The sequence below is a fragment of the Theropithecus gelada genome, chromosome 6 (assembly GCF_003255815.1).
Source record: "Theropithecus gelada isolate Dixy chromosome 6, Tgel_1.0, whole genome shotgun sequence".
NCBI classification, from domain to species: domain Eukaryota; kingdom Metazoa; phylum Chordata; class Mammalia; order Primates; family Cercopithecidae; genus Theropithecus; species Theropithecus gelada.
Genome location: NC_037673.1, coordinates 85732226 through 85759219, shown reverse-complemented (window position 1 = coordinate 85759219; position 26994 = coordinate 85732226).

Below are 26994 nucleotides of genomic sequence, written 5' to 3'. Positions count from 1 at the left end.
CTGCTCACCTCGGCCTTTCAAAGTTCAGGGATTACAGGTGTGAGCCACCGTGCCAGGCCATGTTGTAGTTTCTGAGAGAATAAGGGTGAATATAATGAACAAGGTCCTTACTCTTAGTCTATTCTAGTAGAAGAAAGATAATAGATCTCAAATTAGCAAATAAGAAAGTTATGAGATCACAGTTAGAGATACATAGAGAATGATTGTTGGCTATCTGATTGTGACGAATTATTGGAGTCCAGAAGCTACTTATTAAGTAACATAATGGGAAGACCTCTCTGAGGAGCAAACATTGAAGCTGGGATCCCAATGACAAGAATGATCCCAGCAGAAGAGCAAGTTTTTACCAAGGCCCTGTGGTAGAAACCAGAATGATATGTTCAAGTAATGGCAAGAGAAGACCAGTGTCACCAGCTCATAAAAGATGCTGGAGAGAAATGCAGTTGGAAAAGTAGGATGTAGCCAGCTCATGAAGGGATTTGTAAGCCAGAATAAGGAAAATGGATTTTAGTTTAGTGGACATAGGAAGTCACTGGAGGATTTTAAGTGAAAAAATGTTATTCTTGCGGCTGTGGGGAAAATGGATTGTTGGGGAGCAAAAGAGTCAGGTCAGGGACATGAGTCAGAAGGCTATTGTGATATTCTCAGTGGGAGAAATGGCAGTGGTTTTGATGGGAGCAGTGGTTCTTAAATGGAAGTGTTCATGGGAATCACCAGAAGGGAGGGCTGAACACAAGCTGATAGGCCTGCTTCTTCTCCCTGGGGTCTGATTCAATACAAGTGGGATGGTGCCCATGTTTGCAGGTTGTGCTGATGCTGATTCTATAAAGGACAAAGGTGTTAGTAATGGAGATAAAAGGGGAAAGATTCAGGATGTATTTTAAAGTTGAGGCTATAGAACTTGCCAATGGATTGAATTTAGGGAGTAAGAAAAGAGAAGAATCAACATTTAGAATTCTGGGGAAGTGCTAGAGGTGCTTTTTACTGAGATGAGGAGGTCTCAGGAAGGAACAAGTTTTGGTGGGAGAGGAGTAAGGGAAGAATCAAGATTTGATTGAATTAAGGGAAAATTATGACGATGTTACATTTTATACATTTATAATGGATTGTATTAAGTTATTTTAGATGATTTATTAAGGTGATCTAATGCTTTCACTGAGGCAGTGGGGCTAGTATGGAGAACATAGCTAGCTTGAGCAGGTCCCAATGAAGGGATGGAGGCCAGAATGGGGGCTGGAGCTAAAGAGGGCACATGGAGCCAGGAGTGGTGACAGGCACTTGTAGTTCCAGCTACTCTGGAGGCTGAGGTGAGAGAATTGTTTGAACCAAGAGTTCAAAACCAGCCTGGGCAGCATAGTGAGACCCTGTCTTAAAACAGTAATAATAAACAAAAATAAATAAATAAAATAAAGAGGGCACATGGGGATTGTTGGAAACTGGAGGCATGATTCAAGTCAGGTGGAGAAGTAATGAGGAGTGACTGAATTAGAACGATGTCAGGAATAAATATGTAGGATTCTATACAACGGCGTTATCTGGTGTTTTTGTCTGGGACTAACGGGCTGCAATGTGGTTTGATGAACCAGGGCAGTTTACAGGATGAGTGGCAAGACATGAGCCTGGTTATTAATAATTACACATGATGATACTAACAACAGCTAATCTTTATTGAGTGCACACACTTTTCTGGGCATTGCTGAGTGCTTTACATAGGTTATCTAATTTAACTCTTACAATATCCCATGAGATAGGTGCCATTATTATTCCATTTTTATAAATCAGGAAACTGAGTCTGAGAGGATAACTTGTCTGAGGTCACATAGCTAGAAAAATTATAGTGCTGGGATTCATACTTTGTGCTGTTCAATATTTTCGAAGGTTTTAATCTGCACAAGTCTAAAACAGACATTTTGGGGGGTACTAAATAGCTCCTTTCTGCTTTTCTTACAAAATGTTTAATGTTAGGGTTTAGGCAAGAACATACACGTCTGCTCCCCTCGCTCCCACCACCCCTTTATAACATTAAAAAATCAAGATCTAGTAATTTTACTTGGTAGCTCATGTTCCAAAACGTAATCTTTTATAAGCTTGAGGACTGTTTGCATGGTCTGTGTCCAAAAACAGTAACTTTTGCACATGATTAGACTGAGTTTTTATTGCTACTTTTTATTTTAAGTGATAATAAATTAATTACATGCATGAAGGTGTTAAATTTGAAATTTGCTTGAGAGGATTCCTTTTTTTTTTTTTTTTGCTTCCCAGAAAAGGGAAAAGCCCCACCTTCTGGGATGTCAGGTTGTTTATCTGCTTCTCTTCCTTTCCCATGACTGATATCTTTAATCTCTTCTCCTATTTTTCAGACCTTCATCTTCCAAAATGATGTTTACTGGGAACATAGAGAACAAAAGATAGCCCAAACATACATCTCTAATGATAGGCGTGCCTTTATCTTCTGTACTCACTCTGATGCTTCCCTGTGCTTATTCCACATTACTCTCCTGAACCTTGGCTGCTGGCATGATCCCTACACCGACAAGTGGGAGAATTTGACAGGCTTGCTTGGGGGACTAGAGAGATAAGAAAGTTATTTTCTTAACACATTACATTTCATGGGATTTTTTTTTTTTTTTTTCTGCCCAGAGAAGGTTCTAGGGCTGTTCGCTCACTATTTTCCCCAAGTCTCTGAAAAAGCTATCCAATTGAAAACTTCAGAAACTGAACAAGGAAGATAATACTGAGGACCCATCAAACTATTATAGGCACTCTGAGGGCAAGGAGATAGCTTTTATTAAAGAAATACATTTTCTATAGTACTACATTGTGCTATGCAGTTATTTAGTAAGTATTATTCAACTTTTAAAATTTTGTAGAAACTGCTATTCTCACTGTGCAGCAAAGATCTGCAATGTTTTATCCCCAGCTGGCTGGCCTTCATTTCTGCAAAAAGGACTTTCAAAATATGCACTTTCATGTTTGTAATTTAAAAAATGCTTTCCAAAAATCAGACTTTATTGCATAAGCTTTGTGCTTTGAAGCAGTGTCATGAAAATATATACATAAATCATAATGTGTTTTGATTGGGCATTGATTTGAATTAAATGGAAAAGCAAAATCCTGAGCTGACCTAGTAAATAAAATTATGATGTAATTGGGGTGCTTGGCAGAAATTCCGGTTCCTAAATGTGTCTTTAATAGTACAGATAGGTTACCATTATATTGGCATTAGCTGGTAGGAGATGATAATTTAAATGTAATCATGCCAGCAGCCAAGGTTCAGGAGAGTGACGTGTAATAAGCACAGGGAAGAGTCAGAGTGAGTATGGCAGATAAAGTCACGCCTGTCATTAGAGATGTATGTTTGGTTCTCTTTCTTTTTGTTCTCTATGTTCCCAGTAAACATTTTGGAAGATGAAGGTCTGAGAAACAGGAGAAGAGATTAATCTCCTAATTTCCTGGAAGTAGCATCATGTTGTCACTAGTTAACAAGTTATGTTGGAAATATTTGATACCCAGTTAAGGATAATTGTTAATGAGAATGAGATCCAGGGAAGGTTGAGGTCGGAAATGGAATGGAATGAAATGGAATGGAATGGAAGGCAGTTTTATGGAACTACTTTTTCATGGAGATGGACTGAAATGCGTGAGAGGAAAATACGAAGGCGTAACTGCCCCAGCTAGGCATGCCGAATCTCCCATTCTGAACCCTGACTCCACCAATGGATTTATTTATTCAATAACACAAAGTAGGAAATTTGGCAGGAACTTTTGGTTAAATATTTTGTCTGGGTCCTACACTTCTGTTGGTGCTACTGAAGCCCTCTCAGTTTTGAAGTTTATCTTGCTTAAAACCTCTCATGATAGGGAGGTGATCCCCGGGGATTTTAACTGCATTACATGACCGGCCTTTCTTCTTTGGCCAAAACAGTTTATCTTGGTTGGGGGGATGGAAAAGGGATGATAAATCTGAAACAAGGGCAGCTGTTCCACAGAAATGCGATAAGTTGGACCAATCAGATTCACCTTTACTTATCTGAACTAAATGGAAAGAAGGATCTGAAGCTGCGAGGATGCTATGGTGTAAAACTGGCGCCATGGTTGAGCCATAGGAAACCAAAGCTTTGAGGAAGCATACATTTTGAATAAGCAAAGGAGGGCAGTAATTATGACCACCTACCCTGGGGGAGGCTGATGTAGCCAGTAAGTGGTTCTTTAAGCCTATGGGTAATTTCACAGTAAACTTCCCTTCTCTTAAGATGGCTTGTGTGAGCCTCTGTTGTAATCGAAGTAGCCCGACTAAAGTATTGCCTGAGTAATTTTTGCCTGGGATGGCTTTGATGGTCAAATCCTGAAGTATGCCACCATTATGCCACCAAATTTCTAGAAGTAAGCAATTTCTAGATGTATGATATAAGAAGCAGACAGCGATATTTAAGAGGAATGTATTAAATTTGATGTGTTCAATGGCAATCTATTTTGAAAACTTCTCAGCCCATTTCAGTCTTCTCAGCCCACTTACTTCTCTAATCTAATCTTGTATGAAGATAAATTTTGAGACTATGCGTAGGTTTTTTTCTTTTTTCTTTTTTTTTTTTTAAAGATGACTGCTTTTTACCTAGAGGGATGCTCACAAGTATGGGGAGATAACTATGGAATTATCTATAGGACTTGATCCCAGAAAGTAGATGTGAGTGAAATTTCACCCGGATTCCCTTCACACACTACCATTCAATAACACCAGGGGCTACTCAAATTAAGTTTAAAACATGTTCTTTTTGGATTATTTTTAAAAATATGTCCCACAGAAAAGTCTGCTATGGCAACATTTGACATGCCATCTATTCTTAACATTTTGGTTCCCACAAATGATTAGCTGTGCCATAGAGTATGAAGAATAAATAAGAGCAAAAGATTATAAAATGAGACCATGTGTCCAAACATGCTATGTATGCCTTGGCAAACAGAATGCACATATTAAGACAAATCCCATCTAGCTTGCCAGAGAACTGGATCAAAGCTGGCACAAGTAAGATTCCTGTTGGATAGAAAAGATAGGGAGGCTTTACAGTGGTCCCCTCGAAGTAGGGAGACTGTATAATTGATCATCCAGACTGAGACAGTTGAGAGTGGTAGGCACAGTATTAATAATAACAGTAGGGTAATAGATGTAAAGTAAAAGTCTTCCAGGAAACTGGTTAGATGGATACCCTAGAAGGAAGTCATTGACCATTTTCGCTTTAAAATTTCTTTTATCTAATGGCCAAAGAGCTAAAAGCAGGTCCTGAACTTGGAAAGAATATTCTAAAATCCAGATTTCTTGAAAATGCCTACTGTTTAACATATCAGAGTTTTTATCTTTAGGGCCATAACCGCCAAATTTTAAAACAGTAAACTTGAGCATGGAGGCATTGCTGCAGAAAGTTTACCCAACTTAAAGATAGTGCACCTTGTAGGATTGATGCAAGGAGCCTTACCTGCCAGGGTCTTTAGTTCTCTTGAGCCAGGCACATCAGCCCTGAAGGCTCTGGGCCAGGCCATATGTGCTAGAATTAGTTTTGTTTTTTTGACTTGAGGTAAAATTTACATACAAAATTCACCATTTTAACCATTATAAAGTATACAATTCAGTGGCTTTTAGTACATGCACAATGCTGTGCAACCACCAGTCCCGACGTTGGTACAGAACATTTTTTTTTTTTGAGACAGGGTTGCACTCTGTCACCCAGGCTGCAGTGCAATGGCATAATCATGGTTTACCATAGTCTTGACCTCCTGGGCTCAAGTGATCCTCTCTTCTCACTTCCCAAGTAGCTGGGACTACAGGTGCATGCCGCCACACCTGGCTATTTTTTAAACTTTATTTTTGTGGAAATGGGGTCTTGCTATATTGCCCAGGCTGGTCTTGAACTCCTGGGTCCAAATAATCCTCCAACCTTAGCCTCCCAAAGTGCTGGGATTATGGGCATGAGCCACCACACCTGGCCTGCTTAATTGTTATCTTTAAGTCAATTAAAACTTTTACCTAAGTAAATTTATTTTAAAACAAAATTTTTTTCACTTCCAAAATTACAAATTTGACATGATAGATAAAAAAGTTAATGTTTGCTGTTTACCACTTAAAGTGATTTCATGTACCACCAGTTGACCACCTACCACATTTTGGTACCACCAGGCCTGGCTACATTTTAAAATTTTTGTAAGTTGATCTCAAACTTCTGGGCTCAAGCAGTCCTCCCACTTTGGCCTCCTAAAGTGTCAGGATTATATAGGCATGAGTCATGGTGCCCAGCCCAGAACATTTGTATTAACTTAAAAGGAAACCTAATATCCGTTAATCAGTCAGTCCCTAGTTCATTCCTCTCCTCAACCCCTGGCAACCACTGAACTATTTTCTGTGGATTTGCCTATGCTGTGTGTATCATATGAAAGAAATCGTTCAATATGTGGTCTTTTGTCTGACTTCTTCCCTTAGCATAATGCTTTCAGAGTTCATCCATGTTGTTTATCAATATTTCATTACCTTCTACAGGTGAATAATTGTATGGATATACCACATTTTGTTTATTCATTCATCTGTTGATGGGTATTTGGGTAGTTTCCACCTTTTGACACTTTTGAATAGTGCTGTTATGAACATTCGTGTACACATTTTTGTTTCAAATCCTATTTTCAATTCTTTGGGACATATCCCTAGGACTGCAACTGCTGGGTCATATGTTAAACTTTTTGAGGAACTATGGAATTAGTTTTATGAGCAGGATAACTTTAAGAGTATTCTCAAGGAGGTCATGAAAGAGAGGCAGTTGGGGGTGTTTTATCGATGCTAAGAATCATTTCCTTAAAAGGTTGAGGCCCAGAGATTTTCTAACACTTAGTGGGGACATGTTTGTTTGCCTACTCCTGACCTAGACAGACTGAAGGAGGAATCATTAACATCCAGCTCCTTACTCCACCAATGGATTTGTTTATTCAATAAAACTAAGAAGGAAAATGGACAGGAATTTTGTTAAGATTTTTCTCTGGGTCCTACATTTCTCTTGGTGCTACTGAGTCTCTCTCATTTCTGAAGTTTACCTTCAGTTTACCAATCTTCAAAATTTACAAAAGCAGATGTTACGGTGTTTTTTATTTTATATTTGTCAAACACTACTATTCCTCAGAAGCTGAGTTTTCCATATCTTATGAATGTGTTATTTTCCTGTTTTTGAAAAGAAATTGCTAATATAAAAAGAAGCTACTTTAAAACATATGATATAAACACACGGCTTTTTTCTTTGTCTCCTATGATGCAACATTCTTATCTTTATGAAATTGTGTTTATTTTTTCCCGTGGAATAGTTTATTTACTAGAAATAAATCCCTTCTTTGCATAGGAACAGAAGAACCACATGTCATTGGAAAGCTAGCAGATAGGAGTCTGTGATTCTGACTATTTTACCAATATTATTTCAGAAGTTTAAACAGAGGGTTGACTAGCTTCCAAATTAGATTGGAAATACTGTAATTTGCTTTGGTTTCTTTTGGATGAAGGGTCCAAGAAACAAGATGTATCCTGGGTATTTTTTTTTTTTTTTTTGCTTTTCAACTAATGAATGGGCATGGAATGCCTGGGGGATTTATCCGTGCAATTGCCACCCATTCTGTTAGATGGTGGTTTTTAATTGTTTCCTAGTTTAACAAAAACTCTCTGCTTTTTGGAATGTTCATTCAACAGATTTATTACTTATCAACAGAAAACATTCTATACATGTGTATACTTTTTAGCTCATCTGTGATAAATTTCTTTGCTTAATTTAAATAGCTTTTTTAGGGGGTGCATAGATACAAAATATTGGAACACATTAAAAAATATGATTTGTAATCATGATTTTACCAGTGTCAATTGATTATATTTCCATGCGCATTTATTACAGGACATCAGAGGAAAATATTCTTTACTTTATTCTCTATTGTGAGAATTTTATTTAGAATTTTTGTCTTTCCATTGTTGTGGCACTTATTTTGTGAAACAAATTAACTTCCCATTTATGCTCCCAAGTGATACACCTTTATTGATTAAATTAAATAAATTCAAATTTTTCTTTATTTAATTTCAAATGTTTCCTGTGTTATGAAATTAGCACAATCTATAAATATTAATTAAACGTCAAGATCATAATTAACAAAATAATCAGAGGCAATGACAATGAGAGGAATGAACTAATGATAAGGCTAGTGCAGGCAATGTTTCATGTAAAAGAAAATGTGCAATACACACTAGAAACCTCACAAAAGGGTTGCAGGTTGGCACTTTGATCAGATAATTACTTTTTATTATTTTAGAGACCCAGTGTGGTCTGATTGTATGTGTGTGTTCATTCTCCTATGTACATTTATATATACATTTTAAAATTCTACAGAATCAACAATAGAATGCAAATTGTAATTTGTTCAAGTTTTTTTTCCCCCCCAGTTTTGTTCAAACACTATCATTGTAAACCTTGAGGTCTGAACATAATACTTTGGCGTTAAATGTTGGAAAAAGGATGGTTAGCAAAGGAAAATCACCCTGACGTACCAACCTCTTTGACTGGGAAAGAAGTAAAAATAACCAAGAAGAGAGAACAGCAGCAGAGGGACAGCATCTGTTTTTAAGAGCTGCGTCTCATGGACCCATTCATTAAAATCCCAGTGTGCCTAAGCTGGACTTCCATGAAGCTTCATTTTTACGGTGCTAGATTTGGAGTGGAGAGAAGAAAAGAGAGGGAGAGGTTGAGGGATAGTGTCCCCATTATAAGTATTTTATCTGCTACTACATCAGATAATATCTACCATGGGAATTGTAAACTTTCAGGCATAGTGATATATTTTTGAACATCTGAGATACTACACACTGAAAACACCATGAAATAAAAATAATCTCTTCACACTTCCCAACTGGCTGTTTATCAACTTTTTCCTTTCCCACATTTGTGCATGAAGTGTCCCTTCGCAGCCAGAAACCCTGTGGTGTTTTTGGCTCTGATTTGGACAGTAACTTGCTTATTTTCAAAGTTAACGGCAGAAAGCAAAGAAAAATGTAGTCCATTAGTGTGTTACATTATGTAAAGAAAACAAGATTGCTAAATACTGCCATCCAGTATACTTTCCAAGCATTTATTTAAACCTTTTCATTTCAAATCAAACATCAAATCAAACAGCCCCCAAATATTAGAGTTAAAAAATGTGAAGTCTCTGGAGGTCTTAGAGTAACTGATCATTTATTTAAACTTTTTGTAAACCCATCCTCTATCCAGCAACCTCCAGGGGGAAACATATATATAAACATATACATATATACATATATACATACTTAACCACAGCAAATATTGAATATTGACTTTCCTGTTTTTGTTTCCTTTCCCCTCTCAAGGGAAGAAGTGTAGGGTTTAATTTTCTCTATGTGTCTATGAATATATGTGTGTGTGTTGCAAATTTGATAAGCAATGACAATAAAAGATGAGTAAAGTGGATTGCTGGACAAAAATGGTATGTGATTCCACAACTTGCCTTGAGGTTCATCAGGTACAAGTTTTATAACAAAATCTGAGCTGAACATTTCTGTTTTGCAGATGAGAGTGAAGCTAAATATATGCTGTCTGTTACTGGGCTGCGAAGGATATGAAAGGGCTATTAAAGCAGATTTTTCCTCCTTAGGTAGAAGAGGCTCCTGCTAATATGCTATTTCGGAAGCAAAATTCGGTGCTAATTTCTAGGCCAATAATTGCAAAAAATGTTTTATTTTTATCAATATAATTAAATTGCATACTCATAGAATTGAAAGATACCTTCTCTCTGTTCATGTAAAATCAAATATACCATATTTTCATGTACTAATTGTGTATATAAAGGCAACTATGCACTTATTCTATGGATCTTATAAGGAAATAGTTTAGACGAATATAGCAATAACTGGTAACAGTGCTTACCTATGGGAACTGATTTGTATTTTCATTATGGTGATCAACTGATAATTTAGAGTTCTTTGTAATGTTTGCTGTTTAATGCAAGTACGTAAATGTGTTATTTGAGAAATCAAAAACTCGAATAATTTTAAAAGGAGTTTTTGTTTTTCCTAGACTCTTGGCCTTAAATGGAATATCCAAGCTATTCAAGATAGCCTGTTATTTTCCACTCAAAGTTTTTGTTGACAGAGAGCTTCATTTCTAGTTACTCCTGTTTTCTAAACCCCAGGCTTGAATTTTTAAAAAATCTGTGAGTTAAATTAAGACAACCTATATATCTCTGAGCATTTCCCATGGTTCTGTTTTCTTTGTAAAAGATGAATATAAGTGAACAATGCAGGACATTGGGAAACATATGAAACGATAGGACATTACTGAAAATTTCTAAATAATAGCAACATTCAGGACAGTTTCACCATCAGCATTCCTAATATCATGGATTTGTTTATGGAATAAAGTATAAGATCAAGAGTATCAGCAATACTAGATTTTTGTATATAAAACGTTTAGTTGTAAATATCATAATCCAAATGACTAGGTGTGAAGGTAAAAATGTAAAATGGATTGAGAGCTGTACATTGGGGTTTTCAGCTTCATCTGAACACTTCTCAGTTACCTTCAGTAGTGGTATTTTTAAAACAAAAGAGACAACAACACAACAAAATATTTACATAATTGGGATAAAGCAGTCCCCAGGCTCTGCTTGCAAGGACAGTCACACCGTTTTTCCTTTGCTAGGTTAAAGTAGGATTGGCTTAAGCTTCCACATGCCACGCTGGCCAGAAGTACGGTATTGCATACTTAGGGGGCCAACCAGTTTCCAAGACTGTCTAAGAATTTAAGGGATTTTACAAACCCAAAGGAAGCCCTTCTCCAACAGTACTTCCAAGCACAGATGAGCCTTGCGTCAGCTTTGTGACTGGACTGCCATCAGTTTGCTTTTCACTGATGTGTTCTGCTGTTATTGAGCTCTGGCCTTCCTCCATCTGTTAGTCTATGCAGCAGAAAACTTTCCTGGGGCTCACCCAAGTGATCCTTCAAAACAGGATGACTTCAGTCCCTCAATGGCAGGCATAGCTCTGGATATTCCTCAGTGCCTCCCCCTGCCCTTTCAATCACACACACACAGTTCCTTTCCTTGGAGACTTGATTGCTGAGTACAATGCTCTTTCAGTGCATACTTATTGATAATCTCACAATTACCTGTCCATCTCTCCCACCCATAACACAAGAATATTTAAATTTTGCCTCTGGAGTTTAATTACTACACCAGGCTTCCTTAAAAAAAAAAAAAAAAAGAAATAGAAATAAGGTCTTACTCTGCCATCCACGCTGGAATACAGTGGCATGATCATATAACTCACTGCAGCCCTGAACTCATGGGCTCAAGTGATCTCATCTCAACCTCCTTATTAGCTGGGACTATAAGTGTGCGACAACATGCCTGACTAATTAAATTTTTTTTAAAAAATTTGTTATTATTATTATTATTTTTTGTAGAGACAAGGTCTTGCTATGTTGCCCAGGCTGGTCTTGAACTCATGGCTTCAAGTGATCCTCCTGCCTCAGCCTACAAAGGGATTGGGATTACAGGCATGAACTACTGTGCCTGACATGTTCCATTTTTAAAAAAAGGCCCTTTCTGTTCTCTTAAACTTTTTTCCTGGCCTTCACTCATGTTTATGGGACAACTCTCAGTGCACCCCTAATTTCTATTTTCTTGCTTGCCTGCTTTACTTACCATCCAGGCTCGATGAATACCACTACCCTTGGTCAGTATGGCACAAAATGATATTTCTCATCTTTCTACTGTATTAGTAAACTGTTTAACATGATAAACTTCTTGAATTTCTAGTAATTGAGAATTCTAGGGACTGGGTTCCATGAAACAAGTAATCACAAAGAAGACTATGTATTATTTACATTCCATAACAAAATTTATGAAGAGTTTACTTATGTTGAAAAGGGTTATGTATAAAGGTAAAATTGAAAACCCTTTATCTTTTTGGGTTTAAAATTTCTGATTATATTAGTAGAAAACGAATCTCATTTATTGCAAACTTAATTTATGCCACAAGGATCATTAGCTGTGATATCAGTGTGGCCACATCATAGTATGAACAAATCACCACTTCCTTCTTTAGAAAAAAGTACAATAGTATAAAAACATGTTGGAAAACCAAGGGCTATATTTTTGGTTTACATATTCTAACAAGTTAAAGCTGAAATATCCATATAATCTTAGAAACTCTAGTATGATAACCTCACAATAGTTAAACATATTAAGGAGCAACAACTTTATACATATTTTGTAAATAACTTCTTCCAAGATTTATCAACACAGATTTATCAAAAGGATATTAGCATCGACTTAAACTTGATAATATTGCCCCTTTGCTGGTAGCTCTGCTTAGCTGACTGGGATTTGTCTGGATAGCAATTAAGGCTCTCAGTTTAGAAAGCCTGATAAGCTTACCATCATTTCTAATAGCTATATTGTTTGGGCCATTGTTTTTGCCTATAGATAGTAATCCTCTTGCAAGGCTTCAATATTAATCTAATCTTCCCTTTATGCAGCCTCTAGGTCATCTTAGGTTGAATCTGTACTCATAATACTTTATTTGTGTCACAATATCCTATGACCCAAATCTTTCTTGAAAAGCTGCAAAATCCAAGAAATTGGGGGAAATGGCAATATTATTAGTTGGCAACGGCACACATTTTCCTTTACAGAACTTTGAATTATGCCTTTTTAGCAGATTTATGATCACGCAGGGCAGTGAGTCTTGCACAGCTGTGGTTTAACCTCAAGTACTTTTGTCACATTTTGTTTTTTTTATAAAATGTATTTCAATTCTGACATTTAGAAGATTGCAGCTTTGAAGAATTTGTGTGGACCTTCTGCAAGCATTTTATTTTGCTAATGAACTAAAATTGATCTCTGTAATTGAAAGATAATGATACTATTTGAGTGTAATGACTAAATACCAAGTGAAATTTTGCACAGATGAAATTCCACACAACCCTGGATATAATATGACTGCTTTATCTTAATTGTGAAATCACATTGTATAGCTTATCTAAATTGTTTAATTACTGAAGTATAATAATAGATGAAATGAGCAGTGGGAAGGATGATGGACTGGACGCCTGCAGACTTGAGTTCCAATCTGAACATGTGAAACCTTGAGCAAGTCCCTTAATTTCACTGAGACTCAGTTTTTACCTATAGACTTAGTAGAACAAGGTTATTTAAGGTCTCTTGCAGCTCTTCCATCTTTATGAATCTGAATCCCACCAAATTGATTTTTCATAGTCAGTAAAAAATCTGAACAAAGCTGAACTGTGAAATTTTTGACAAGCATTAACAGGATTGAACATGTTTTAGACGCTCAGTGTTCTGTAGGAGAAAAGAACAGTTAAGAACTACTCCCATCCATAACCCACCCTATACATAACTGGTGTTTCTTTAAATTTGAAACACTGCAATTTCCAGTTACTCTAAACTGGTTTTGTACTTCTTGTGGTAAGGACAGATAAAGAATGCTCCAACCTATAATTTCACAGGGCATGTTGCACTTTATAAACAGTAACGAACAGTGGGTTGGGTGGGAGATCTGGATCAGTTTGGGTGGTGTATAGTCCAGACTATACTAGATTTATCTTTGATACAGGGTCACAAATCTTACTGAGACTTTTTCCCCCCCTGGGGAGTAAGAAGAAAAGAGATGCAGAAAAACCAAACTGCCGGCAATATAAGGGCACCTGCTTTATTAAATTTTCCCCAGAGAGGTTCATTATTAAGCTCTGAAATATAAAATCTTACTATAAATGGCAGATGGGGACTTGTACTCTCTTTATTTGTAATATGCATATTTTACTAATTTCCTACTAAAATCAAACTTACTGATTGACACACACACAAACACACACACACACACATACACACACACACGTACTTCTCTGTAGAATTTTGTGGGTGGACACAGAATATTAATCATACAGAGAATGTTCACATTCTCCTTGAAACAAAGATTAATAAAGATTCTTACATACCATTTGTATTGCCTTTGCATTTCTAGAGTCTGTGTAAGATACCCGTGATGAAAATATCAGAGAGAAGATTTTAGAAACAGGTAAAACAGAGTTGCTTAATATACCAGAAAATATCTAGCTTTGTTTTTACTGAGGGATAAAAATAGTTTATGCACATACATTTGAAATGAAAAGGTATAAATAAAAACACAGTTGTAGAACAGAAAACCTGAATTAATAGATTATAATTTATTTTCTTTAGTATTCATAGGAGGCTAGTTTTTAGCTGTTTACATTGATAATATGCTTTTTTTTTTTTTTTGCCAGATAACCTCTGAGTCACAATATTTGATCACACTTAACACTTTTTTTACAGGACAGAATTTAGGTGTTTTTTTTTTTTTTTTTTTTTTTTTTTAAATAAATAGTATTCTATTGTCCTGAAAAAGGAATCATTTTATCATAGACTTTTGTTCTGAATAAACTAATTCCCTGTTTGCCACTCATAATTTTTTAAAATTATGATCGAAACACTAAACAATTCAGTTTAATTTACACAGAGCAAAATACATTTTTGCTATAATTCAGAAATGTCAAGTCATTAAAGGGTTTTGGTAGGCAGAACCTGAGAAAGAAACAAGAAAGGAAGCACCTAGGGTGGCAAAAGATGTTGGGATTAGGAGTCTATTAATGGAAGGCCTAAAGGAAATAACAGTGAACACAAAATGTTGGTTTAGGCATGAAGTAAGCCCAGGAACACACTGGATGCACCTGCAATCACAGCAAAACCTATGTTAGTTTTTCTGTGATTTGGTTGGCTTATCTGAAAAACAGGGATAATGGTAGAAAACTAAGTATAAGGCAAAAAGCACAGTAAAATCTGCTTGGAAACCATTTATATTTGAAAATTATTTTTAAGTGAAAAGGTTATTTTCTGTGAAAGTTTAAATAATATATGGAATCAGATTTTAATGTAATAACTTAGCAAAAAACCCCCAAAACAGGGATGTTATTTAGGGGGAAGGCACCCTTAATGTCCGGAAAAATGCCATTTGATTGATGGCATCAATTGAGATCAAGCCCATCATATGAAATTAAATTTTTCTAGAAAACTGACAAAAGGTAATTTACCTTAAAGTCTTATATAAAAAGAAGTAATTATATTGTACTTCAATAAAAATGGGAGAAAAAAACATAAGAACATCAAGGTTTATGTATATAGTTAAAATCTTTTTTCACCATCAGTTATTTTCATTTTCCAAACTGATACTATTTTTTAAAATTAAGTGTGTGTGTGTATATATATATATATTTGTATTTTGGTGATTATCTTCATCACGGTCATTCTTCAAACCAGGAAAAAATGAAATTATATTACAACTGTGCCACCAGACTGCTGAACAGGTTTGTTGAATTCTGTGTTGTGGGCTTAAGAACGAGCACGTGCCCTGGCGAAGTTCCTCTTGAACATGCTCCTGTTCTTCTGAGTCGGTGCTTCAGGCACGGATGAGTTCAAGTTCATTTACACAGGGGATCCTTCTTTCTGGCCCTTTGTATGTAAATTTGTGAATACTATATAGGCAATGATGAATTGTACCTTGATTAATTAAGTCTGTGAATGCTATTCTATTTTAGAGACTAAAAAGGTAAACTTCTATGTTGTCTAAATGTTGTTGGCTAGTGGGGGAAGGGACCAGAAAACAAGGCCATCTTTCCTATATTTGGCTTCTGTTATGATTTAGAAAAACTGAAGCTCAGACGTTATTTTATTTTTAGTGCCCCTAAATGCCTTAATCGGTGTGCCATTTTTGTTATTGTTGTTTCTCTGCAACCTTCCAGACTTTTCATAATGTATTACCGAACCCTGTATTAGAGAGATGACAACAAAGTAATGTGCAAGTATTAGCTTGAGTTTGCTTTCTTCTTTAAGAGAAAAGCTATTAGAAATAAAATGCCAGCAGTTTTTTCAAAAACTGGTTTAGAGACCAATAGCTCTCAAAGTGTGGTCCCTGGACAAGCAAGCATAACATTGCCTAGAACTTGATAAAAATGCAAATCAGTAGGCCCTACTGCAGCCCTACAGAATCAGGAACCCTGGAAATACGCTCAGCAATCTGTGTTTTTACAGGCCCTCTGGGCTTCTCAGCTCAAGTTTGGGAAAGGATGTGTAGAGAGCAGGGTTCTTGTTTCAGTTCTGCCATTTTCTAACCACTAGGTCTTGGTAAATTCGCTGAACTTTTCTGAACCTTTGGTTCTCCCATCCATAAAATGAGAGATGATCAACAATGACTCTCCCAGTTCTAACATTCTGTAAATCTGGGATTCTAATTACTTGGTGAAGGAAAATTCATTAGGGAAAAACAATGCCTAGACATCTGGCTACAGTGATAAATCTGATGTTGCTCAGTTATATACAACTTTCACATGTTTAATGTACAGTACAGTGATCTTTCTCAATCCTCATTAGTTCTGTGTCTTCCTTGTAGCAGTTACTGTAAAATAAAATGAGCCTGCTAAATAACTCAAGACCACTTCAATTGCAAGTAACTGGAATAGATAACAATGATCTTATTTTTAATTGCTGAAGATGATACAACGCTTCAATGATATTATAAAATAGAATTCAAAAGTACCCAACTTTCATTAGAAGACCTTCCTCCCAAATTCATCATAAACTGAAATAATGCTCAGAAAGTACATAATTAAGTCTATAAGCAGTAACAGAGTGATGTCACCCCTTTTTACATTCAGTAACATATTTAAAGTTAAAAAATGATAAACATAAATTTTCACAAAGATCTGCTAAAACACACTTCTAGTACTCTGATGGAGATTAGTTGGCTCAAATGGCCAAAGGGCAAATCTTTTTTTACTTTAAGATTTTCTATTCTCCTAAAAGTAACTTTCAAAATGCAACATGTTTTTCAGTTCATTCAGAGGTATGTTACATGGTTTGGGAAGCTATAGCTTTTATTGAAAAATGCTATATGTATGTTTTTGTTAGTATTAGATGTGAACATGAATATTTAGATCATATAAACTGGGATGCAGGTCTACTCTAAGAGGCTATGAACCCTGGGTACTGAGAAATGCAGGTGTTAACATCTTGTATATTTTTGTAATGTTAATACTGCAGACAAATTAACCTTCTTCATCCCATTATTGTACTAATCTGAGTCATTATTTAAATGTAAAAACCATGCCAATTTTTAAAAGACACACCAATGATAAAACTGCTTTGACTAACTTGAAGTAATTGGACAGAAGATTCCTGATGTTAAAGAGAAAAATGCACATGCAACACACCACACACATGTGACATGGGTGTGATCTGACTTTCCTTGTCTGGGTCTGTTCATAATTTCATTCAATAGAGTTGAATACAATATACACTTGGTTGCTTTGTTTAAAAGGCTCCAGCCGTGTATATACTTGCTTTTTTTCTTATACAATAGAATGCTAGTAATTTTAAGTTTGTTTATGATATTGTGGAAGCAATATGAATATGATAGTTTTTATTATTTTTGTAGCTTATATTCTTGGTATATATAAATCAGGCAGTTATTTTTAAAAGATATTTGCAAGTGAGGTCTTGAAGAAGCTTCATATAAAATTATATGATGCATTTCAATTGAGGGCGACTCTTCAGTATTTTGAAGACAGTTATCATGTACTGTCACTTATAATAAATAATTGCAAATTGTTTTCTTTTGGCTTAGGTGGACACCAAAATTCTTTGCCTCAAAACCTTTTAAAAATATAAAAAGAAGACAAAAAATGGCTGGGTTTTCTTTTAGAGTGGCAATGTCATTTGTCCAGAAGGGGGAGCTCTCAGTCCGCATGCAGCGGAGCAAGGCAGACAGTCTGGTATCTTATCTGCTGCTTGGGAAATTGTCTGACAGGAAAATATCAACACAAACCATGCGATTTGCCGCTGGAGCACGCTGGACCTCATCTGCTTAAAAAGATGCACGGATATAGTCATCACAGTTCATAATTTAATAAACTGCTAAAAAACCCACACATTTTCATTTTAGCGACTTTGGTCTCACAACTAAATTCACATTGCTACAAAGACATTTGAATTTTGCACTAATATGTCATGAGCACTGCACCCATTGCAAATTAATGAGTCTCTGAATAGCACTGTGCATTTGTCATTTGAATTTATGCTAATGCAATGAGGTCTCCTGGTGATGCTGATAGTCCATAGCAGCTGCTCGAACCACAGAATATACCGACACTTCCCTTCTACTTTATATTGCTACCTTCTTTTTTGGCTTTTCTGGCCTGTCACTTAGGCAGCAATTCTGTGGCTGGTTATTGATAGGGGTGCTAATTATCTTTGACTTTACACTATTGGCCTGACCCCCAGCACTGAGCAGAAGTAATGGATCAGTGTTGAGAGAATTATGTACATCACATAGCGACGGTCTCAGACCAGGAGGTCAGAAGGAGTTCATTGAGAACCAATGGTATTTATAAAGGATGTTAATATGGAAATTGGCAATATTTTTTCAGTGATATCGTGTCATTTATATCAATAAATCAATCTAAGAAAGTGACTGTAATTTTTGTAACCGTAATGAGCAGCATTTATATGTGTGTGCAAAAATAGAAGGGGGTCCTTTCATTTATTCCCTTTTCTATTCACACTGCAATCTGAAAAAATGATCATCACGGATGCGGAGTCTTCATTATGGTTCTACAAACTGCCTGTTGGTCAAAGAGATGTGATAACAATTGAATCCAGTGGTGGAATTATTGGAGTAAGGGGAGGGAGAAGCACAAATAACTATTTTTATGGGACAAGTTCATGACAAAGGGGTCCCAGGGTCTGTTGTTTTCTTTCCCAAGTCTTAATTGTGAAATTAAATTTTTTCCTAGATTAGTGCTTTCATTTGACATGCTTCTAGAAGTAAGAATGAGGTATGTAGAATTTATCCTAATGGATTCAGGAAATCAAATTTGGTGTTTAGAAATAAGGACAAAATTAAGCAGAAAATTAAAAGCTAAAAACAGAAGTATACATTGAGATTATATAGCTTATGAAAACTGTTCCTGATTTTAAGAAATACTTTTTCACCTAGGGCCAAATTTTTTTCTTTCAAATAAAAGAATTTTTTTTAAGAGATAAACAAAAATACACTGGTTAAAATGTAGCATGTTTAGCATTAATTTCCAAGGTTGTAAATGAAGCCGAGAGAAGAAACAGTCAATTCCTGAAATATTTTGGGGAGAAAAACACGTTCCAAGGCTGATGTGTATAATTGTTAGTGATGTCAATGGAAGTACAGAGTGTAAAAGTCCAAGTGACCTGTTTATCTCCAGTAGTGCCCAAGAGCAAAAAAGACTCCTTTCTGAACAACGAAACTCGCAAAAGAAAGAGGATTTTTATCCTAACTCTACAGCCTAGTAAGCTGCTCAGAGCACAAGCAGAAGACGCAAACATTCCTTTTTATCTCTACCTGTTGGCCTCAACCTAATGGTTAAAGGGCCACTCTAGAGAAAGAAACTTGACTGAGAAGGCAGCAAATAGATTCTTTACTACAGCTCCTCCGTTTTCCATCAAGGAGAGGAGACGTTTTCACTCTTCTTGGAAAAACTTTGAAATGTAAACTGTTTCGATTGATGGCTCCTTCTGGCCCTGGCAACTCTTTTTGGTAGCTGGTGCTCTTTCTGTAATACTTGTTAAAAACGACTCCGTAGCAAAGATGTTGTTTTTTATATGATTTTTTTTTTAAGTCAGCGCATGTGTGCGTACAGACAGGCTCTCATCTTGCACGGCGGAGACTGGCAGGTGAACACCTACTCCTGTTGCCCTTATTCATTTGCAATACTTTATAAGATTAGTCTCTTTGAAAGCTGTTTTCAGTCTAAACTGTCAATCCTCTTCGAATGTGGTCCCTCTCACTGTGAATGACTTCTTAGAACTTGTGAGAACACTGTGGCCTGAAAGTCCCTTCCTAGCCCAGAGAGCCCTCCATGTGTCACTGATAACCTGCCCCTAAACTTTCTACAGTAAGGTTGCCTGGGGACAGCTTTAAAGAACCAGATATGGAGCTAAGGTATCATATGTTTAGAGCAGTCTTTATGTACACAATTTCTGCCACTACCCACATGATTTTAATCATTTTATCTTGGGGTAGAAATTTCATTTTCATTCAGTTATCTATGAAACGACTGTGTGTACATAATTTTAAATATTCTTGTAGTATTCTTAAGCTACATCCATATGGAAAGAATTCAGGTGGTGAAATTGATCAATCTGCTTAAACCGATTGATTTAGATCGTGAAATCAGTCAAACTGCATAAACCAGTGTGAAAAATCCTCATTTTAGTCTAAATGTTGATTGCTTATATTGATCTGCTAGACTTACTGTGGTTAAATTATTTCTTTGTTCTGTGCTAGTCAGGTTCATGAGTTACGCGTTCTTATTTGTTGGGGACTTATTTTTCTCTGTCTGATCATATTGGATGCATTATGCTACTCTTCTCTGTGTTGCTCCTGTTGCCTTCCTGAAGGGGTATACTCTCTTGTATGCACCATGATAAGGAAAACTCTGTGGTGACCTATTTCCCAGTGAAGGCACCTTCTCCACTCTTAGTTCTCCCACTTGCCAGCTACTGTATCCACTCACAGCACACTCTGAGATAGTAAGGCTGCAAATCAACAGAGATTTGACTTATTAAGGGTTAGGCCAGGCACTGATTAAGTATATGATCTTAAGTTCAAGAAGTCACACTGGCTGTAGTCCTTTTCAGCCAAATGGCTGCTCAGGTGCTTGGACGTACTTCTTTTCCTCCATTGCTATACATATACATACATACATATGTATATATATATACACACACACGCACATATGTACACATTCTCTCATAATATATATTCTCATATATAAGAGTGTGTGTATATATATGATTGAATGTGTCTATATGTATGTATGCGCATATATATACATATATACACATTCCCTCATATATATGCACATATATATACATATAGTGTGTATATATGTATATATGTATATATGTGTGTGTATATACATCTACATACACAAAGTTAGACTGGAATTATCATACTCTGTTATTTTTAGTTTTTAAAATTACAGATAAATAAGAAACACTTGTGTACAGTTATCAAAGAAGATTCTCAACACATGTTCGAATTATTCGCTGAAATATAGGTAAAGTTAATCCCCCCTAAGTCAATATAAAACATTTAATTTCCCTCTGTGGCACGAAAAATTTAAGTAACGATTGATTTTATTTTATCTTAACATTCAAGTACATATATTCTTGGTGCACTGTGATTCCTGTGAAGTATGTACAAGCCTTCCACCAAGGTCTCTGCCTTCAAGACACTTACAATCAAGTATAAAAACAAGATCAGAAATAATATGAGCAATTAAAATAACAATACATAACTATAAAAAGTATCAACTATATAATTTTTTGCATCAAAATGAAAAGCACTAGATAGTATTTACCTTTCAGAATTATATTCTTGATTTCTTATATGTAATTCTCATATTTCTTTTTCAGAATATGTAAAAAACATTGAAATCAGAAAGTAAATGACAGGATGGTTTGCAAGGTCAGTGCCTAGCTTCCTTTCCCCCACTCTTTTTTTTCCTTCTCCATGGTCCTATCAGGGACCTAAGAGCTATCCTGAGATCGTATCTCCATTTCCAAGGCTAACGTTTGGGCCACGTAGAAACCGATTGATGAGACCTTTTTGTAGACCTATGTGGAAGTCCTAGAATTACTGGCCTTCTTCAAAAAGTTTTCAGTACGTTCCTGCCCTTACAAAGCTTTCTCTCTTTATTACAATGAACTTAAGTTTACTGGAGAGAATTATGAAATTCACTCTTAATAAGGCCTTAATATACATTTGTAAGGTGAAAATAATTTGCAAAAATTCATAAAGAATTAGATAACATCTAAGAATACTTCTAAGTAAAACTTCTCTTTTCTGTGCTTCCAAATGATAGCATCACGGAGTTCCAATTTTGACTAATTTGGGGCCCTGGAGCATAATGCACAGATTAAAAAAAATTCCTGAAAATGTTTAAATTGAAATATGTTTTGAGTTTGATTATGAAATCGTGGAAAGGAAAAAAATACTTCAACATAGTTACGTATGTATGTATGTATGTATGTATGTATGTATGTATGTATTTATTTTAGACAGAATCTTGCTCTGTCGCCCAGACTGGAGTGTAGTGGTGCAGTCTCGGCTCACTGCAACCTCCACCTCCCGAGTTCAAATGATTTTCCTGCCTCAGCCTCCCAAGTAAGTGGAATAACAGGTCCCCACCACCATGCCCGGCTAATTTTTGTATTTTTGGTGGAGATGAGGTTTCACCATGTTGGCCAGGCTGGTCTTGAGCTCCTGACCTCAAGTGACCCAACTGCCTAGGCTGCCCAAAATGCTGGGATTACAGGCGTGAGCCACCACGCCTGGCCCCAGTAAGATTTTTATTTTAGGGTTTGAAGACATAGGTAAGGAAGAGGCAATGGCGGTGAGGTGAGAGAGTGTGTGAATGAGAAATAATTTAGGAAGCAGAGGGGTGTAGAAGAAGGAGGGAAGTCAAGTATATGAATCACTTCTCTTAAGAGCCTCAATAAGTCTCTGGTATCATCTTCTAAGTTCTTTAACTGAGTTCTCTTTTACCAAATCACTCACCTTTCTGCTTCTTTCTGCTACAGACACAGAGATGTAAAATTAAAAAGCCTCTCGAGCTCCAAAGGTACAGAATGAGTTTGCACCATTCCAATTACGCATACTGTATGAGAAGAAAAGATATTTTAAAATCTTTGCGCTTATGAGTGCACTGACAAGAAAGAAATTATTGAAGTGTGGAAATTTGAGATTATCATCTGGCATTTATTTAAGGTCACTTGAGAGAGCTTTTAAAATCATAAATGAGAAAGGAAAATACTAAAATGCTAAGAATATTATTTCAAAAGTGTCTGCATAATGTAATGATAGAGCATTTATAGGGCCTGGTCTAATTCATGCAGGGACATTTGAGTAAATTTTGACTTTTTTTTTTTTTTTTAAACCTAGAAGTGTTACCTATGAACTAAAACCCTGTGAGAGAATGCAACTGATCTTGGAGATATGGTCCATCACTCTTCATTTTTGGTTAGGTGACTAGTAAACTTCAAATCCACAATCCTGGAAAGCCCATGCCACATCTCTCCCCTCCCCATGTTCCCTGTAGGGCCCAAATTAAGGGTATGGTCACAGCAGGGCAGGCACTTAGGAAGTACTTGCCAAGCAATTTCTTTTGCTAAAATATGATAATCGGCTTAGTAGGACTTGGTAGCTTAAAAAATTATAAACGGTATTGAAAAGATGTCTACATTTCTGCATCTTTCAAAAAAAAAAAAGCCTTTAGAAATCTTATCTGGCACTATGAAAATAGACTCCACAGAAGATTCTTCTCCTTCCTCCTCCCACTCCCCAATTTAAATCAACTAATTAAGAAAGACTGTAACTAGAAGGGAATGATTAACTCATTAACTTAATCATTGTCATACTTGTGAATATGGACTTGTACCAGAGTTAAGAGGTTAATGAATTCAAATATATTGTCAAAACTGCCTATCGTTTTCAAAGAGGCAAATTTTATATTCTATAGTTTATATGCTTAGAAGGCAGAACTCAGCTGTGATAAAGTTTGACATCAAAATAAGTTAGTGAAATTGTACAGCAAATGGTAAGTAGAAAATAAAAATTCCTCTTTATTACTGTTGCCAACATCCCTGCTACCTTCAGTGCCACTGCCATCAATACTACTACTATCTTCACATACATTTTTATTTTTCATAGGGGTAGCTGGGAATTGACCTGCTTGGGCATAGGCTGTCTACCCAGAGGGATTTCTCTAGAATTCTGTCTTTGGCCATCTTTTCTTTTTGCTATTAATGTTTTTCAGCAATTTTATCTGTCTGTTACATGCCCAAAATTAAAAATATGTCTTCAGCCCAGCTCTCTCAACCTGTTACCTACCCTGTTATCCACAAATATAGCAGCCACCGTGCTAGATACAGAAGATCCAGTAGTCAACAGAACAGGCATAGCCCCCATCATGGCGGAGCTTACCACCTGGGGAGATGGAGTTAATAAATAACACAAATTATTCATTGTGATTAGTATTCAACATAGCTCAGGATATGGTGAGAGATTACCACTTCTCATTATGGGACTTGATTTAGATCAAGAAGCTCCTCTAGGGAAGTAGCAATAATGTTAGAATCCAAAGAATGAGCAGGGGTAACCTGGTGAAACATTGGGAGGAAGAGAATTTCAGACAAAGACAATAGCACATGCAAATATTCTGAGACAGGAAAGAGTCTGGCAGCCTAAAGAAATTGAAAGAAGGCACATGTGCCTGCAGGATAGTGTGAGACAGTGGGTGATAGGAAATGAGGCTGGAGAGGAACCTAGGAGACTATGCAGAGACTTTGCTGGCCATAGGATTGAGGATTTCACTTTAAGAGAAATGCAAAACCATCGATGGGTTTTAAGAAGGGATGAAATAACCAGAGTTCTGTTTAAGTAATATCATTCTAACTCACTGTGGGAAATGTACTGGAGGTGAGAGCATAATGGACACATAAGAACACTGGTCTAGGTGAGAGACGATAGAGCCTCAGAATAGAAGATTGAGATGGAGAGAAGGACATGGATTCAAGATAGAATTTGGAGATAGAATTAAAACTGGTAGATCAGAGGCCTGTTGAGCAATGTGTAGTAGGGAAGGATTGGGAAAAAGTCTCATTTGTCAGAGAATTCCCACCCCAGTAAGTACCCACAAAATTACATAATAATTGGATGGGATAGAATATCTGGAGGGCTGCCAAGTAGCACAACTCCAGGGGGACCATCACAACCTTTCCACGTGCTCGGTGTCTCCTGGAGTCATGCAATGCAATGGCATTGGGGATGTGGAATATTGAATTTCCTTTGTTTATAAAGAGTATAAAGTAGGGTGTTGTGTGGAAGACCCCCATGCATGCTTATGCTGGCTTGACTGCCTGGCTGGAGACTGGAACATATACACTGGTATACAATTATGTCAGTCCCTAGGAAGGAGGCACCTTTTGCTAGTTTGTCTACCCAAGCAGGACATTTAATAACTCACTATACAAAGAGTTGCTGTTGTGTAATAGGCATGCCTGAAGAAGAGATTATCTTCTACTTATGTGCTAGCAGTAGCCCTGTTTCCATTAGTCAGATATTTTACATGTGCCACAAACAACTCATCAAACCATACAAGATGATGATAGACAAGGCATTAGCAAAAATGTTTATAAGTTGGGGATGACAGACATCACGGGAAAATTATCTGTAGTACAAAGAAGGGTCCACCTAAGGTAGGATATTCAGAGTCCAAAGCTCTGGCTATCTTTGCATATGACAGTTATACTCACTTGAGTAAGTAGACTTTTCAAGCAAGCCACCCAACATTATTACAGACTGCTTTCATATAGGAATTCTGGGTGACATGTCCCTAGTATCCACTCAAGTCTTCACAAGCACTGATCATTTTTACCACCTATAAGCAACCTCTTCCTTTGCTAGTAGCAAATAAACCCAGAGAGATAAATAGAGAGAGAGAGAGAGAGAGAGGGAGAGAGAAAGAGAGAGAGAGAGGAAAGAGTAAACTCAGAGTATTGGTCTCTCTCCCTTCCCTTTCCCTTTGTTCTCCAAGTTTAAAAGGGATGAAAGTTTAGACATAAAATGCTGTTGTTTCTACTCTTCTACTCTTTTGATTTCTGAGTTTGGCCTCTGAGTAAAAAGCTAAGGAATCTTGATTAGATCTTTGAAATCCATAGTGATTCAAATCTCCAATTTAGGTCCCGACAATCCAAAGTAGATCAGAACATGTATTTTACCATACAGTTGCTCCATCAACTGTCTTCATTACTGCAGTAAACGCGCTACCATCAACCCAGTTGTCTAGGCCAGAAATCTGGACATTCTGATAGTCCCTCTGTCTGGTTCCCTCTCCTCATCTGACTGATCCCTTAGACCTATGTCTTGAGTCTATCTTCTTTCCTCCATATCTATTGCCCAATGAAAGCAAGTACAATGATCTTTCTTAAATATATATATTTGATCACTTCATTCCCCTGCTTAAGATTCTTCAGTGATTTTTATTATCTTTAAAGAAATCAAACTTATTGGCAAGTCAAAGCTTATAATAATGACTGATGCCTCCCACCTACCTGTTTATTTTAATCTCCCATGATGCCCATTTCAGCTACCCTGAAATGCAGATTCTCATATGTACTTTTCTCTTGCATGACTCTGGACTTTTCACTCAATCTTCTGGATAACTCCAAGTCTCTCCTTGTGATTCAGATCAAACATTACCTTTCCTGATGAGTCCTTGAATAATCTCTGTCCTTGACTCAGTTACCACCTTCCTAGGTAGCGTTAGGGGTTTTTTCTTGCATTCTGTGTTTGCCTCTACCATAGAATTTTACTGTGTTGTCTCCATTGGATCACCTTTTTGTGTAGCTCAGGGATATAGAATAACAGTTAAGAATGGAGCTTAGAGTTGTGCAGATCTATTAATCCAACAGGTGATCAAGGCCAGCTTTGGTTTCTGTGTCTATTATTATAGATTATTGATTAAAAAAATATAATGCAAGTAAAATGGATAACTGTGCCTGGTGCGTAGTAAGTGTGTAATAAATGTTGTTTGCTGCTTTTCATGGTATTAGTAGAAATAGTTTTCTGCGTCCTTAGAAGATACTTAGTAAATGTTGGCTGGTTGAATAAATAAATCTATATCTAGGAAAGCTGGCTTGTAAAATCTTGAAGATAACTTGAATTTGTTATAAGAAAACTATCTGAAATTCAAAGCAGTTTGGATACCCAACCATTTTCACATTGTATTGCCAAGGACATGCATATGAAATATTCCAGATTTCATAACTTCCACTTAATTTGCGGGG